Source organism: Uranotaenia lowii, chromosome 3 (assembly GCF_029784155.1).
Source record: "Uranotaenia lowii strain MFRU-FL chromosome 3, ASM2978415v1, whole genome shotgun sequence".
Lineage (NCBI taxonomy): Eukaryota > Metazoa > Arthropoda > Insecta > Diptera > Culicidae > Uranotaenia > Uranotaenia lowii.
The window spans coordinates 197,895,314-197,912,282 of NC_073693.1; the positions used below are offsets into that span (position 1 = coordinate 197,895,314).

A 16,969-nucleotide genomic window follows, 5' to 3' on the forward strand; every position below is an offset into this window, starting at 1 on the left:
GTTTAGGCTTTAAGAAAAACCGTTTTCTAAAGGAATCGACCGAAGGCGACCAAAGTTATTCATGAAAAACTGGATTTTCATGTTTTTCCCGAACAAAATGTCTCAAAATCCCATACAAACTTTAGGCTCGTTGAGCGACCCTTTCCCGTAATCTAGCTTAAATTTGGCATGAGACCTTGAACTAGGCCTAGGATAAATTTAAGCCTGCAGCGCATAACATTTCACAAGCTTGAAATTTTCCATACAAATTTGGGGCAGTCTGATGAATATGTTTTATAATATTGATAACACGTATTCCTAAAAATATGGGAAAATTCTGTTCGATTCTCTTCGATCTTTTCATCCAGTCGTTTGGAATTTACTAACAATTTTTTTGTTGTTAGGTTGAAATTATCTACAGAGATCTCTTACCTACTCACAGGAGATTGCTCAGCTCACCCACCTTTTCTCAAAACTAAAATGTTAAAGTAAAGTGCGTTCCGGCGCAGAGAGAACGTGAGAGATCGCGTTAAATTCAAGCAGTTCCATTTCCATCAACCTGCGCTGCGCACCTTTCCGGTCAACAGAGGAGCCGACGATCGCCAGTCGATGAGCCGAGGGTTGGTTTTGCAGATCGTTTGGATGCTTAGTAAATATTTGAAAGTCGCAGCCGAAACACGATCTCGGTATATTGCTCCAGAAGTTGGAATTCTTCCCCATGTTCCGCGTGTGCGTAACCGTTTAATTTTATTTGTCGTAAATCCACATAGAATACGGTTCTATCCAGACGCGTGTTTTTCACGTGGTGTGATGTTTTGTGTTAGGTAAACAAAAGCGTCTACTCACGCGATCGATTCGAACGTCGTCGCCAAGTAAGTTGGGACAGAAAGCGTCATGTCTGACTTTTTTTTTTGGTGCGACGACACGGAAGACGTCTTCGATTGTGCGTTGGTGTCAGTATATCCATTTTGAGATACACTGTGCTACGATATTTTTGAGCATAGACAACAAAGTGAAATTTCAAAAACTTTTAAAAAAGAAAACAATTGATTTGATTCACTAAGTATGATGTTTTTGTTCTTGGATAATTAATTTACTTATATTTATTATTGAGATTAATGGTATGCTAAACGGTTCACCGGAAATCTCAGCAGCTTGTAGTGAACGATACATTTGCCGCATTTTGAAAGAAGTTTTTTGTTTTTTTAAAAGGGAAGCAAATATGTTAATTGTTTTATTTTTCACCCTTATAGATAAAGTTATTTTGAAAAATGATTGGAATTTACGACCTCTAAAAGAAGGTTTTATTTATGATAACAATTCAACTCCGAAACACTCAGTATGTTAATGTTTTAATAATTGCATGCTTTACATAAATAATTAAAAAAAATACATTCAACAGATAACGAGAAATTTTAAATTCTGCAAGCAATTGTCATTCCTTGGATTATGTTGAGGTTTTTTAAAAAATAAAACCTATGGTCGTCTTATTTAAAAAACCGAGAGGATTGTTGATTCAGTTATCAAAACAAATATGAAGAAATATGATATGAATATGAAGCTTAACACTCTCTGGAGCCACATTTTAAAAAACCTTTAAATTTTCCATTTGTTCAACATTTTTCAATTTCTCAAAGTTTTTTAAAGTCAATTAAAAAATACAAGTTTTGAATACTTTTTTCAGCTACGCCCCCTACTTTTCCCGAGAGACAGAATCATTTTCCGAAGGGGCCAGGCCTTGTTCTAGATCTGATTTTTTTTTCAAAATATTAAGATTATCTTTGGTCAAACGTGTCTCTAAAATGATAATTTGAAGTTTGGTTCAGTCAATGAGCTGGGAACATGTGAAAAAAAAACTAAGGAACTTTAAGATTCATAATTTTCTATGTCAGGTTTAACAAAAAGCTTCAAATACCTTATATAATCCATTTTACTTCACGCCAAACGAAATATTTCACACTTTTTGGAATACAGACACACCAGCGCTTTACGGATTTTCCACTCCAAAAATGTGTTTTTTTAATTTATTTTACAACCTATTGCGAATCGATCTGAGTTATCTTATGGTAAAATAAGTGTAATTTTGAAAAGTCTATCGAATGGCATTTTTCTGGTAATATTCAGATCCAGATGATAATGAACCCATAACCTGTGTGCGCTTAAAGAATTTCCCGCATTGTATATGGATTCGTATGCAGTGGAGTTTAAAAAAAACATTGCGTATATATTTCGGAAAACTAACTTTGTGTGTTTTTTGCACGACTATATTCCATTGAAGTATTTCTAAAATCTCTACCAATATTGGTTTAAACTAAAAGCATTTTGTTAAAATGGCTCCGGAGAATTTTTTAAATCATAATTGTAAAAAAGTAGTGTAAAACCCGTACTTTGCAAGCAATCAAATGTTTAAGTTTTGGCAGTATTGGATTCTTGTCATACGAAATACCATCAAGTCACCATTTACCGCCCAGACACCATTTACCGCCCAAAATCACCCTTTTGTGTGTATTTCGAAAAAACTGGAATTTTTTCTCCAAAAATAAGACCTGTGTTCTGTGTCGGCATCATTGTTCGACCATTTCACTGAAAAATCATCACTTAATTATGCTAACTATAGCCAGAAATAAAATATTTGGTTTTTCGTTTCCGGTCAAATTATTGAATTCGACGCCTGTTAGCAAACTAAGCATAACTGTGCTCCTAGGGAAAAAGGGGTTTTGTTTACTAAATAGTACCTATTTGTCCTACAATCGACTTGAAACGATAGTTTGATTTTTGTAGAATAGATTTGCATCGGAAAATTTTCGATTTTTTCAATAGTTGTTGTTTTTTGAAGCGTTTAGTGATGGGCGGTAATTGGTGTATAAAAAAAAGTGTGGGTTCCTAATAACCGGTCAAGCCCAATTTCATTGTTTTTAACGCAAGTATTGTGTCAAATGTGTAAATTGTAAGAAGTATTTAGTTGGATTATGTTAGAAAATGATGTTTTATCGCTGAAAGTAACCGATTACTTGAGGCTGTTTGCCGGGAATCATCATTTTGTCAGTCAACGCAATTTGTTAAAATTTGTACAAAATTTGCGGGAAAGATTTCACAAAATGTATTCTCTCAAGATCCAAAATATGGTTTTGACAGCTCGTTACAAGGACAATATTAAAAAGAACAGTTTCCGTGTTGTTAGATAGTTTTTCCTTAAGAAAACATTATCAATACCCGAAAAATTCGAGTGGGCGGTAATAGGGCCAGTTGAACACCTCAACGTTTAGTACATTATTTTTAAAAGCGTACATTTTTGGCATTCCACTAAATTTTTTATTAAAAGTAGAGCAGTTTTGAGATGTATTGGAAAAGAAAGCGAATAAAAATCTGCCGTCGTTTTTTTATTACACATGTTTGAAGTTGAAAAACCGCTTAACTGGGCGGTAGATGGTGACATGATGGTACGGGGTTTTTATAGAAATTCTTAAGGTATCTGTTTATCGAACTTTTGTTCAATCTGTATTTTCACATTTTTTTTCATTATCAACTTTCAACTTGTGACCAGATTTCGAGTTACAAGCCTCTCATGATGAAAATTAAAAATTGATATAACAGTCCTTGAGATAGTGGCTCCAGAGAAAATTATCGTGGAAAATACAACTTGGAAGTAATAGTTTTACAAAAATAAAAAAAAACGTAAAAGCAGTGACACAGTGTACTGACAACAACATTCTGTATTGTCTTTAGAAACGATCGATCGTGTTATTTTGAATAATCTAGTCGCACTCGTCATAAGCGAGTGGGAGGAATCAGAGGAGGATATAGAGAATGAAGACGATGAAGCCAGACATGGCGGATTGAACTTGATCTCCAATGGTCAACCAAAATCACCGACAAAAGCAAAACCATCGCTCTTGTGGGTGAACATTGAACGAATGTTCCGAACCGAGAGAAGGAAAAACATTTGAAGGATTCGGCGTGTATACTAATCGAAGATAAACACGATCTAAAGCTGAGTTTTCTCTCAGCATATTGCTTGAGTTGGCTTCAATTTACTTTCTCTTTGAAACTCGTGGGAGGTGTAATCGTGGTGCGCATGGTGAAAATCTCCATCCGTCTCCACATCACAAACGCGCGTCTGTTTATGGGATAGCGATCGTCCAAACTCACCACTGAGTATTCTGTTTAATAGCGGTTAATCGTTGTTTTGCTATTATCTTCAATATTATATGGTGATTCGCTGAGCAGAAGAAGAAAATCTCCCTTTTCTTACGCTTCATCTAATTTTCGTAAGCTGGCCGTAATCACTGCGTTTTATTAATTTATTTATAGAGTGTTGAGAATTTTGGATTCGGTTGCTTGAAAAAGGTTTTTTTTGTTGGTGTCATGAATTTACGAATCGGTAAATGAAGATATAAAATCGGTAAATTAGGTGCTGTAAAGTTACCGCAAATGTGCGGTATCCGGGCTTGATGTTGTAGTAGTTTGTTTTGTATTAAATAGTCTATCGTAAAAGAATTTGTATCAATGAAAATAGTTATTCAGCAAAAGAAAAGGAAGCATACAATGTTATTAATGCAACTCTGCATCTCAGGTGGAATAGTGATCGAATATTTAGGAATGCTCGAGGGGATACATTTAAAAAATTACCACATTCAACGAAAGAAATGTCGACACCCTCCAAATTTTGGGCAGTTGGAAAAAGTGTACCAGACAAGACACAAACAACGGTTCACCCTTCGTAGGGTACCTATATTATTTTTTCTGGATGTGGGCAAAACGAACTGCTGTGTTTACAGGTGAAAAAGTAGTTCAGTATTATTTCGAACGAAATTTGAATACATTATTGCTGCCTGATTTGAGCTGGGAAGGAAAACAATCTGTCTACAGAAAGGTGGCAAATTGAGATCACTGAGTGTTTTGAAAAACATGAACTGTACTTCATTTTCACGTGTATGTTAGACCGTGCACCGTTAGACCTTGTTTATGATGAATTTCATCTTCAACATTGAATAAACTTTATATTTACTTTCTGAACTAAAGTATTTTACATCACATCGCAAAAGTTTCAATTTAATACTAAACATAAGAACAGTCCGGCCCGGCCCGGTTACCCGGATTTCATTGAAAAATGCCCGGATTTTTTTCACTTTATTTGGCAAATAAAACAAAAAAAAACCCTGAAAAGGGAATTTTTTGAGAAAGTTTTATAAAAATAATCATGAAAGGTTTTTTGGATGCCTAAAATACGGTTCAAAATCAATCGATAAGTTTTTATGAAAAAACATTTTTTTTCATTTTTTTTTCTTGATTTTTGTTGAAGAATTTCTGAGTTTTGACAAAATTTTCTTGTATATTGTCCGGATTTTGAAATCGAATGCCCGGATTTTGCCAGGTTTTTATATAAAAATTGACCAGTTTGTCAGGCCCGGATACGTGCTGAAAAAAAATTTGGCAACCTTACCCTAAACTCTACATGGGCAGACCGGCGAGGCCACATGTACGAACCTTTGGTGATACTACATGAAGCATCCATGATCAGTCAGGAATTGTGCCATGTAGAAATCCACTTCGCCATGGTTTCTCTCCATCCACTCCTTGATATTTGGGTTGGGATCAAACGGTGGGTCCACCTTTCTCTTTATGAGCTGTCCCACAGCTGCTGCCAGTTGGCCATGGAGCTATCTCTTGCTCGTGTTCTCGCGTTTTGCTTGTCTCTATTTTCGTAGCAATAGGAGTCCTCCACCAACAAAACCGAGATGGGCATGACTTCCGCTACAAAGCATGCATCTCCCGACGAAACGGTGCGGTATGCACTAATGACGCGCAAATTCATTTGCCTTTGTATACTGTTGTGTCAGACCTTTCCGGAGATAAGAAAAACACTTCTTTTTCTGTTAACAGTTCACCGTTTTCTTCTCCTGTCCGAAATGGTCTGGACACAACATATACTGTTCAGCTTCTGCTGATTACACTGGATGTTAAGACCAGATTTGCAGGCCGCCCCTCCGTACCGAAGGATTGACGAAGCTACAGTCGAAATTATCCTCTGCCGACTACTTCGGATCCCCGAGTTTTTCGCCATTATTCTCGTGAGTGCGGCCCACGATACCCAAATATTTAAGCTCACGCTTTGATTCGATAGTGCTTGATCCAACTGTAATCCTGCCTGTTTGCGGTGAGATCAGTGTCGTGATTTCCAGGAGATTTCATCGCACGGAGACAACGTCCGCCAAAGAATGACCGAAGCAGCTCGGATGCGCCGCTTTTATAGCTTTAAAACCCCGACAATCAGAGAATGAATCCAGTAGAAAACGTGTCTGAGATCGTAACTCCAAGGCCTACTTTGCTATACTACAATCAGGTTTTATATCAGAACCATCTCGGTTTTGTGGTGAGCCAACTGCAAACTCTTCGAGTGCATCCAGCTCTCTACCGCTTCTACAGCCTCTGAAGCTCTTAGCTGGAAGATTTCTGTTGAGGAACCCGTCGCTAGTAGCACGACGTCGTCCGCGTAACAAACCAACTTTACTCCCTCTGGCAGGCTCAATGTCAGCACCTCATCGTACGTAATATTCCACAGGACCAGTATCGACTCTTGCGGTACTCCAGCTGTAACATCTATTTCCTGAAATCCTTCGCTCGTCATATATTGTAGCTTGCGGTTCTGGAAATAGCTTTCCACTAATTTGCAGAGATTAAGCATCGGTCATCATAAATGTGGACGCACTGTTTATTATACCATAGCGCTCCTAGTTGTCGGATCGGGAATGTTTTGACAGTACTTTGTTCGGAAATGTTTCCTCTATCAGTGCTGAAAATTTCATTACGATTCGTTTTGTTTCGAAAAAGTTACACGTGATGGAAGCCGCGAGAAGAAAATTAATTTTGGACACTCACGTCAAAAACCCGACATGGTCGTGTTAAAAAATCGCGAAATCTGTAAAGATGGTCAAATCGACCGTGTGCAGCGTTCTCAAACATTTCCGGGAGATGCACACTATCGATCGGCAGGTTCATACAAAGCGTTATAGTGAACCTAAGGATCAGAAACTGCATTTGAAGGTAAACCTAGGACAGTCAGACTATTCAAGAAATTCAATGCTGACCGATGCACCGTCAGAAGGATTCGTCTGCGCGAAGGAATACGATGGACCAGTAAGCAACCAAATCGGACATTGAAGAAGAATGTAGAAGCCAAAGGACGGGCCCGGAAGTTATACAAAAAGGTTCTAACGAAGTACGACGAATGCATCCTCATGGATGACGAAACGTAAGTGAAAATGGATTTTGGGCGGGATTTTACAAAGCCAATTTTAAATTCGTTTTTTTTCCGAATCAATATTACCTTTATCTTTATCTTTATTGGAGGGGAAAAAGCCCATATGAAAAAGATTGAATCCGTCTCATATGCGCGTAAAAACCCTCATCTTTTGCATCACCAGATTACAATTTAAATCTAAATGATACATAGAGTACTTAAATTTATCACACAATACAATTAATACAATTTTCTCTTAAAACTATAATTATGAAAGAGCTCTACGGAATTTACATTTGAGTGTGTTTCGGGAGATATGAAAATCAAATTCTGATGAAACGCGGTTGAACGTTCGGATTGTTCTTATGAAAGGTGCATTTTGACCGTAATTAGAAGAAGCATGCGGAACAACTAGGAAAGATTGAGAGCGAAGGTTTCTGGTCCTACTATTAAAATTTACAAGTTTTAAAATTTGGGGACAGTCGATATGACCCAGTATTATGTCAGATATAAAAGATGCATCAGATGCAGTTCGACGGGAAGTCAGTGTTTGTAGACCAATAAGATTGCATCTGTTTCGTATGCTAGAAGATTGACAGGATCGTTCCATGGTAGATTGCGGAGAGCGAAGCGTATGAATTTTCGTTGAATCTTTTCGATACGATCGATTGAGTTGTTGTAACGGAACAGCTTTTATAGTGATGGGAAAGATGCAAAAGCGCGTGATCGGGTGGTGGCCGATCAACTCACGAATGTGCCGGTTGAGAATCAAGGGCCGGTTCTTCAACATCAGCATCATCAACGTGCACAGCCCTCACCTCGGAAGTACCGGTGACGACAAAGACGAATTCTACGCGCAGCTGGAGCGTGAATACGACCGTTGCCCAAAACATGATATCAAGATCGTCATCGGGGATTTCAATGCTCAGGTCGGCCAGGAGGAGGAATTTAAACCGACAATTGGAAGGTTCAGCGCGCACCAGCTGACCAACGAAAACGGCCTCAGACTCATTGATTTCGCCGCCTCCAAACGAATGGCCGTACGTAGTACCTTTTTTCAGCACTGCCTCCCACACAAGTACACCTGGAGATCACCGTACCTAACTCAATCACAGATCGACCACGTTTTGATCGACAGCCGGCACTTTTCGGACATCATCGACGTCAGATCCTGTCGGGGCGCCAACATCGAGTCGGACCATTATCTGGTGATGGTGAAGATGCGCCCAAAACTCTCCGTAGTGAACAACACGCGAAACCGGCGCCCGCCTCGGTTAAATATCGCGCGACTGAAGCAACCTGAGGTCGCGGCAGACTACGCGCAATCGGTCGAAGCAGCGCTGCCGGCAGAGGGCGAGCTTGACGAAGCCCCTCTCGAGGACTGTTGGGATACCATCAAAACAGCCATCAACAGTGCTGCGGAGAACGTCATCGGTTATGTGGAGCGATCTCGACGGAACGACTGGTTCGACGAGGAGTGTAGGAGGGTGATGGACGAAGAGAATGCCGCGCGGGCGGCAGTAGTGCAAAGAGGCACCCGTCGAAATGTGGAAAATCACCGACAGCGGAAGAGGCAGCGAGTCCGACTTTTCCAGGAGAAAAAGCGCCGCCTGGAGGAGGAGGAGCTCGAGGAGCTGGAGCAGCTGCATCGTTCCCAAGAAACACGAAAGTTCTATCAGAAACTCAACGCATCCCGCAAAGGCTTCGTGCCGCAAGCCGAAATGTGCCGGGATAAGGACGGGGGTATCCTGACGGACAATCGTGAGGTGATCAAAAGGTGGAAGCAGCACTTCGATGAACACCTGAACGGCGCACATGCAGGAGATCAAGACGGTGGGGGAAGGTACATCGCCGGCGTAGCCAACGACGAAGAGGAGCCACTCCCAACGATGAGTGAAGTTAAGGAAGCCATTCGCCAGCTGAATAGAAACAAGTCGGCTGGGAAGGATGGCATCGCAGCTGAACTCATCAAAATGGGCCCGGACAGGTTGGCCGATTGCCTACACCGGTTGATAGTCCGGATCTGGGACATAGAACAGCTACCGGAGGAGTGGAAGGAGGGGGTAATATGCCCCATCTACAAGAAGGGCGACAAATTGGACTGTGAGAACTACCGAGCGATCACTGTCCTCAATGCCGCCTACAAAGTGTTGTCCCGAATCCTACTCCGCCGCCTCACGCCACAAGCAAACAGATTCGTGGGAAGTCATCAGGCCGGCTTCATGGAGGGACGGTCTACGACGGACCAGATATTCACATTACGGCAAATCCTCCAAAAATGCCGTGAACACCAAGTCCCTACGCATCATCTATTCATCGACTTCAAAGCCGCATACGACACGATCGACCGTAACGAGCTATGGAAAATCATGGACGAGAACGGCTTTTCCGGGAAGCTAATCAGACTGATCAAGGCGACGATGGATGGAACGCAGTGCTGTGTGCGGATTTCGGGTGAATTGTCGAGTTCATTCGAATCGCGCAGGGGGCTTCGACAAGGTGATGGTCTATCCTGCATGATGTTCAACGTGGCGCTAGAAGGTGTTATTCGACGAGCGGTGGGCGAAATGCGGGGCACGATTTTCAACAGATCCAGTCAACTTATCTGCTTTGCCGATGACATTGATATAGTCGGCAGATCATCTGCGGCGGTGGAGGAGATCTACCGCAAACTGAAACGCGAAGCAGGAAGGATTGGGTTGATGATTAATACGTCCAAGACGAAGTACATGCTGGCCTGCGGATCCGAGACCGACCGAACCCGCTTGTCCAGTAATAACAAGGTCATGATCGACGGCGACGAGCTGGAGATAGTCGAAGACTTTGTCTATCTCGGCTCACTGGTGACCGCAGACAATGACACCAGCCGTGAGATCCGGAGGCGAATTATCAGCGGAAGTCGAGCCTACTATGGACTCCACAAGCAACTGCGGTCGAGAAGACTTAGCCCTCGTACGAAGTGTAACCTGTATATGACGCTTATTAGACCGGTTGTTCTCTACGGGCACGAGACATGGATATTGCTCGAGGAGGACCTGCGTACACTCGGAGTATTCGAGCGACGAGTGTTAAGAACCATCTTTGGCGGCGTACAGGAGAACGGAGTGTGGAGGCGAAGGATGAACCACGAGCTCGCGCGACTCTACGGCGAACCCAGTATCCAGAAGGTGGTGGATACGCTGGGCTGGACATGTTGCGAGAATGCCGGACGACTGTCCTGCAAAACAGGTGTTCGCTACGAATCCGGTAGGAACAAGACGAGCGGGGGCGCAACGAGCGAGGTGGTTAGACCAAGTGGAGCGTGATCTGGCGAACGTGGGGTGCCCGAGAAATTGGAGAACGGTTGCTATGAACCGAGTGAATTTTAGGAATTATGTTCGTCAAGTTATGTCGTGAGACGGAATACTATGTAAATAAAAAATAAAATGAGTTGTTGTAACGAGGATTCCACACTACCGAGCAGTACTCTAAGTTAGATTGAACTAGTGCACAGAATAGAACTTTAAGGCATTGAATGTCTCTGAAATGCTTGGTTATTTTAAAAAGGAAACCGAGACATCTTGAAGCTTTAGTAACAATGTATGAGATATGGTCTTTGAATGAAATTTGTTGGTCGAACATGACACCTAGATCTTTAAATTCGCTGACACGCGTGAAAGGTGTTTCTTGAATGTGGTAAACGTAGAAAAATGTTGAGTGCTTCCTTGTAAATTATATGATTGAACATTTTGTAGCATTTAGGACCATACGGTTCTCGCGACACCAATTCGAAAAGGCGTCCAATTGAAGTTGTAAAAACTCTGCATCTTTGGGGGTACGAATGGTAAAGTAGAGTTTAAAATCGTCAGCGTAGGAAATATGCATACATCTCAGTGCGAGGTTTACGTCGTTCAGGCCCATTAAAAATATGAAGGGCCCTAAGTGAGATCCTTGAGGGACACCGGATGTTACGCGGAAAGGTTTAGAGGTATGGTCTCCAATTTTAACTGACATGCTCCGACCTGAAAGGTAGGTTTCGAGCCACCGGAGCATAGTCCCACAGATGCCTAGGCGAGAGAATTTAGCAAATGCTATTCTGTGATTGATTTTGTCGAAGGCAGCAGATAAATCGGTATAGATAGCATCGACTTGGTTGCGTGCTTGGAGCGCATTAAAAATGTACGTAGAATAAACTACTAAATTGGAGCTAGTGGATCTCTTTGGCATGAAGCCTTGTTGAGTGTCGGATATATATGACGAGCATTTGTGGGTGAAGTATTAGAGAACAACGAGTTCAAACAATTTAGACGCTGCGCAAAGGGCAGCAATTCCGCGGTAGTTTGAAACGTCAGACTTGTTTCCTTTCTTGTGGACGGGGAATACATAGGATGTGGGCTAAGGCAGGCGACATAATTTTTGAGCATTTTTTTTAGTATTATTGATGGAATGCCGTCCGGGCCTGGGTTAGTCGAACATTTAAGGCTGGAACAAGCGAATTCAACAGCAGCAGGAGTGATTAGCGGATGAGGTGCGATCGTATCACGAAGTGGCACATTAGATACATCCGCAGAAATTTCAGCTCCATTTAGGGTTTCATCGGTGAAGACATTTTTGAAGTGGTTACAAAACAAGTTGCATATTTCTGGAGTGGTGCAGGCTACGTTGTCTGATGCGAACATGGTATTAGGTGGACCATATTCATCGCGCTGTCTGTTGACATGACTCCAGAATTTCTTTGGATTAGTTTTCAAATGGTTTTGAAGTTTTGATTGGTATGCTGAAAACAGTGTTTTGTTCAGTTGTTTGTATTTACCACTGAGGAAGCGATATCGACTTTTGGTATACTGGTTCCTGTGTTTAGTTAGTTTTTTCAAAGCAGCACGTTTCGCGGTCTTAAGTTTTTTGAGAGCCGTGTTGGACCACGGCGGATTGTTCGGCGGTTTCAAAGTTTTCAAAGGAACAAACTGGTTTATGGCGTGCGAAATGATATTGGAAAAAGATCAAGTGGCTGAGTTCACGTCTTGTTTGTCGAGAATATCACTCCAGGCGATTGTCGATAAGAAACCAGTTATTGATTCGAAGTCAGCTTTTCGGAAATCATATTTACCTGAAGCACTAAGTTGTGTGTATAAATAAATATTCTGTTTGAAGGAAATGAGCAGAGGAGGATGGTGTTGGCACTGTTTCACCAGAGCATCAGGTGCTTTTAGCACTTGTAAATTGGAAGAAATTCAGAGCTGACGAAGCATAAGTCGAGCATTCGACCATTAGCGTTAAGTACATTATTCCGTTGGGTGAGATCAGCCGTACTATACGCATCGAGGATTAGTGAAGAGCTGATAGATGTACTGGAATTAAGGGAATCAGGGTACAAGTCCCCTGATGATGCTAGTGTCCATTTGATTCCAGGCAAATTGAAGTCTCCGGTAATGAAGAGTTTGTCCTTGGGTTTCATGCGTTCAGTGATCCACTGGAGGGAGCTTAGAAGTGAATTGAGTAAGCTTAAGTCGCTGGTACGATCGGGCGGAATATATAATACGCAAACGTAGGGAGCGAACTCATTCAGGGCTATGGAAACCCAAATTTGTTCTGCTGAGTCAAATCCAGGGGGGTTAATCTGTATAGATTTAAAAATGGACCGCACCGCTAGAAGTACACCTCCCCCGTGTGTCTTGTTTGCTGTTAGCTACGTTGCGATCGCATCTGAAGGTGGAGTAAGTTGATCCGAAGTTGATTATTAGTTGATTGATACCACCCACGTTTTGGTAGTACATGAGAAATTGACAGATCTGTGTATTGAGAGAACTCCGAGGGAAACTCATTACTGCTGGAGGTACCCATGCTGCGGCGCGGGATGTCGTTATTGATCGCTCGGAATATGGATCGGGAAACGTCGATTTGAAGCCCGACTAGCTTCAAAATAGAGGTAATGCGCTGAAGGATCAGGTCTAGGGTCGAGCTTGGAGTAGAGTTGGTTGAAAATTTCGGGGAGTCGTTTATTCTCCGGCAAAAAATGCACAGCCAGAGTGAACCAGGACTATCCTTCAGTTGTTTGTGCTGGGCGCTAGTGAGGCCAGAACATTTCGGATGAAATGATTTATGGCACTTGAAGCAGTCGATTTTTCCTCCTCGAGTTGAGCCGAAACATGGAGTCGATTTTGTCGAAAAGGATATCAACACACACAACTGCCCTCAATTTCGCTCTATCGAAAAATATTGAGCCATCGTCAAGCACAAGATTAAGAAGAATGGTAGGAAGACTCGGGATGCAACAGAGATGAAAAGATTGTGGATCAAAATGGCCGCTGAGGTCAGCGAAGACTCAACTCAGATTTTTCGATTTTGTCACTTAGCCTCTTCTGGCTCCAAGGGCCTCATTTTACCTACTTTATTTGATTGTTTTTTGAAAAGCTTAAAAATTGCACTTATTTCACACAAAAATCTCAACAGTTTTTTTCTTTTTCCAAATCTTACAGTTAAACTGATTAATTGTACACAGGAAAATGAAAATAATTGTAATATTTAGGTATCAAACCTAATGTTCTGAGTACGTATTGGTACATCTTCGTACCTGAAAATTATCACTTTTTCAAAGGTGATGGAAAGTATAAAGCTGGAGCTCGACATGTACGTATGCTGGAGCCAATTCCGTCACGTTCACCGTGGTGTAGTTGGCTAATGCGCCGTTGTACTGCAGCGTAAATTGCGGGTTCAAGTCCCGTCGGTGAGCCGCTGTATTTTTTTCTTCGAAAAATTCATGATATTTACGGCTTACGTTCTTTCTTTGATATCTCATGTTTCTTTTATACTTTCCATCATCTTTGAAAATGTGAATATTCTGGTAGTCTGTACATTCCAAACATTGTCATTAGTTTGTATAGAAGGAGACCGAGAGATTTTTTGTGTCGGGCTTCGGATCAACCTCCCTTTGCGATATTTCCATATTAAAGTTAAATTCGACACAGGAAGTTATTTAGCCGACGACCGTGGCCTAGAGGATATAGTATAGTTTCACTGAGATCCTTTATGAGTGTTCGTTTTTTTAACGAGAGAAAGTCGACTTTAGATTTATGATGAATGGTTTTGGAAATGTTTTTCAAGCTCTCGATGTTGTATAGACAAAAAATGCATTTTTAGCAGGTGTATTGAAAGTTGATTGCGCCAGAGAGCTGTAATTACAAATATTTTCAAAAACTATTTGGGCTCATTTGATCTCCTACGAAAGGAAAGCAATAGATGAAAAATAAGTGCAACTAATGTACTAAAATTTAGTGGCTAAAGAGGTATTATGATTTCGATCAACCTTTGTGGGGTCATTTAGTAACAAAACTATTGAGATATCATAAATATTTTCAATTAAATGTCGGTGGAAAATTCTAAAGCATCAAAAAAAGTATCTTTAACTTTCGATACATTTTACAACTTCTACCAATTTGACATTATGATTTGAAAAGGAAAATTAAATATGTGCATTTTGTGTAGTTGTAGGTTTTGAAATTCAGTGGCTCCAGAGAGCACTAAATTTAACTCAAGTCACCTCTCTGGAGCCACTGGATTTTAAACCCCTTTTTTATTTTATGAAAATATGATTTTTCACGAGTAGGTACAAATGTTATTGCGAAAAGATTCGTTTTTTAACAAACATGCATTTATTTTGCGAGTTTTATATTATCAGGATTAACAGATTTTACTTAATAAACCGGTGAAATTTGCCGTCTCCATTTACTAAGCGTACAGATCCAATTATTTTTTCTGTGGACGTTACAATTTGTCTTGTATTTCTGTATTTTTTTATTCAATTACAGAAAGCTTGTTGTTTTTCGAGGATTTAATGATTCGGAAGTTATAATGGTAACGTAACTCAAATGGAGATATCCCCCTATCAGGGTTTATCATCCAAGTTTGTCTAGGTTTTGTGTTAAAATTACAATTAAACGCTCAGTGTGCTAAGTTGCAGTTTACTTAGAAATTGGCTGGTTTTTTAATTCAACTTAATATTCAAATCTTAGAATACCAGATTTCACTGAAATTAAGATGTAATGTCCAAATTGAGTCAGTATTACCAGAACCAGCAGGGCAGTGAAAAAAAAAAGTATCTGTGTAGGAAAACCTGATCGTAAATAACCGAAATGTCAAACGAATTCTCAGATCTCGATGGTCCGCGCGCTCCTGAACGAGATCCGCACAAATTTTCCCTCCCCGGTTTCAAGGGCACAGTCAGTCGACCAGCCAAACACATCCCAACTTCATTTTCATATTGCTTCGCGTATTTTTTCTAACGTTTTGCGTTATTTTTGAACCGGGTCCAACAATAAACATTGAAGAGTAAAATAACAATAATAACAGCAAGAAAGAAACTAGATTAACGATCGCGCTTTGTGAACTCGGACAAATATTGTTGGTCCAATTGGTGAAGATGAAGAAGGTGTATCTATTTTATTATCTTTCTCTCGTGATGAAAAACGCTGTGAAGTATACATTTTAGTTTACGAAACTGACATCTTTGAATGGATATGAATCGGTTGCTGCCGTTTGTAGTTTGAACTAATGACACATCGTATACACATTTGACAGTTTGATTGTCTTGTAACGGGTTGAAGCATTTTTGATACATTTTTAAACAACTAAACAACGAATGAAATCGTCTGTTGGGCGGTAATGAACCCCATTTTCAAACCGGCACAGTTTTAGATCGCTTTAATCGATTTTAATGAAACTTGGCCAGGTACGATATCATACACTTTTACATCTTTGGACCAAGTTTCATGATTTTTCAATGAAAATGGTCAAAGATACAGCGAATTTAGTGAAGCAATTTCAAATTTCCCCTTTTAAAAATTTCATGAAATAATATCAACCGAGAGAGAAATGGCAGCATGTCAAAGTTGGGAAAAGTGCTCGGCTTCACGCGATTTCATTCTATTTGAACGCAACTGTACATAGTTTTCCGTCTCACGACATAACTTGATGAACAATATTCCTCCAATTCACTCGGTCGATGGCAACCGTTCTCAAACTTCTCGAGCATCCCACATACGCCAGATTACGCTCCACTTGGTCTAACCACCTTGCTCGTTGCACCCCTGCTCGTATCTGTCCTGAACGCCACCAAAAATGGTTAACACTCGTCGCTCGAATACTCCGAGTGTAGGCAGCTCCTCCTCGAGCAATATTCACGTCTCGTGCCCGTAGAGAACAACCGGTTTAATGAGCGTCATGTACAGGTTACACTTCGTGCGATGGCTAAGTCTTTTCGACCGCAGTTGCTTTCGAAGTCCATAGTAGGTACGAATTCCGCTGATAATTCGCCGCCGGATTGCACGGCTGGTGTCATTGTCTGCAGACATCAGTGAGCCGAATTAGTCTTCGCTATATCCAGCTCGTCGCTGTCGATCGTAGCCTTGTTATTACTGGAAACGGTTCTATCGGTCTTGGATCCGCAGGCCTACGGACTTCGTTTTGGACGTATTAATCATTAACACAATCCATCCTGCTTCGTGTTTCATTTTGCAGTAGATCCCCTCCACTGTCGCAGATGATCTGCCGACCATATCAATGTCGTTGGCAAAGCAGATAAGTAGACCTGATCTGTTGAAAATCGTGCCCCTTATTTCTCACACTGCTCGTCGAATAAGTGATCGCCCCTCGCCTTGCAGAATCCGCCTTGATCATGGAAACTTTGCTGACGGTGTACGCCTCTACTATCAGAACGTTCGTGGCTTAAAATCGAAAATCTCTGAATGTTTCGTCTGCACTTCAGAGCTCGGTTAT

The 16,969-nt window shown here is 41.0% G+C and overlaps 1 protein-coding gene across 2 annotated transcripts in view; it reads left to right on the forward strand.

Annotated features, from left to right (window-relative positions):
* The first annotated feature begins 700 nt into the window (after window positions 1-700).
* Window positions 701-16,969, forward strand: part of LOC129755218 (Kv channel-interacting protein 4) — a 181,809-nt gene continuing 165,540 nt past the window's right edge. Inside the window, exon 1 of one of the 2 annotated variants that reach the window (XM_055751601.1) lies at window positions 701-851. The gene's annotated coding sequence lies outside the window, so the exon portion shown is untranslated. The remainder of the gene's footprint in view (window positions 852-16,969) is intronic. The other variant, XM_055751602.1, reaches the window with a different exon arrangement.